The sequence below is a fragment of the Galendromus occidentalis genome, unplaced genomic scaffold (assembly GCF_000255335.2).
Source record: "Galendromus occidentalis unplaced genomic scaffold, Mocc_1.1 scf7180000077464, whole genome shotgun sequence".
Taxonomy (NCBI): domain Eukaryota; kingdom Metazoa; phylum Arthropoda; class Arachnida; order Mesostigmata; family Phytoseiidae; genus Galendromus; species Galendromus occidentalis.
The window spans coordinates 618,168-618,440 of NW_003805452.1; positions in this window are offsets into that span (position 1 = coordinate 618,168).

Sequence of the window (273 nt, forward strand, 5' to 3'; positions counted from 1 at the left end):
ACTGCCATCATTTTCCCACTCTCTTCTCGTAGACCCTCTAGCAGCAGCATCACCCCAACAACATTGGAGATGATGGCCGGTCAAGCTCCCCTTGGAACGGAAAAATCACTCGTTTTATTGACAAGCAAGCTCTCGGACCTCTTGATAGAAGCCTCGAAAGATGTTCTGAACCTCTAAACAGCAACGAGGGGCGTCTCAGAGCACCAGTTCCTGAATGAAACCGCCTCAGGAATCTGTTCTCCGGTGGGAGAGGACCCAAATTGGAGTTGGCTG